The sequence below is a fragment of the Sinocyclocheilus grahami genome, unplaced genomic scaffold, assembly GCF_001515645.1.
Source record: "Sinocyclocheilus grahami isolate Dianchi unplaced genomic scaffold, SAMN03320097.WGS_v1.1 scaffold280.1, whole genome shotgun sequence".
In the NCBI taxonomy this organism is placed as follows: domain Eukaryota; kingdom Metazoa; phylum Chordata; class Actinopteri; order Cypriniformes; family Cyprinidae; genus Sinocyclocheilus; species Sinocyclocheilus grahami.
In genome coordinates this window covers 796,053-796,678 of record NW_015505459.1, presented here as the reverse complement: position 1 = coordinate 796,678, position 626 = coordinate 796,053, and positions in this window count along the sequence as shown.

Below are 626 nucleotides of genomic sequence, written 5' to 3'. Positions count from 1 at the left end.
AATCTATGGTTTGACCAAGCGTCGAAGCTTTCAACACCTAAACAAACAACATGCAAATCATTATTATGTCAAGAATTAACAATAAATCACCTCTTAATTTGTTTAGTCTTCTCAGAAAACACAATAAAAGCAACACAAACAGCTTAGCATAAAATGTGCCATTACAAAATGATAAACATGATCTATTAAAAACAAACATCACAACATTTAAAACTCACCTATAATGAGCCAAAAACCTAATGAAATGTAGAATATTTTTGTCTTTGCGTGTGCGGCCATTGTGTAAGTTTTTTTCCTGTATCTGAGCTGTTCTAACTGTGGTTGTTACTGCTGCACTTCCCTTTCCCCCTCATGTAGCACTATTAACATATTACTAATGTATTGCATAACCTGGCTAAGAGCTGAGGATAGAGCTGAGGATAGACTCTCTTCAGGGGTTTACAGATCTGGCCCTTGAGGTCCACTTTCCTGAAAAGTCTAGCTCAACCCTAATTAAACACACGTGAACATGCTAATCAAGGTCTTCAGGATTACTAGAAAGTTACAGGCAGGTGAGTTTAGATCTAAAGTAAACTCTGCAGGAAAGTGGACCTCATGGGCCAGAGTTGAGAACCCCTGTCAAGCAA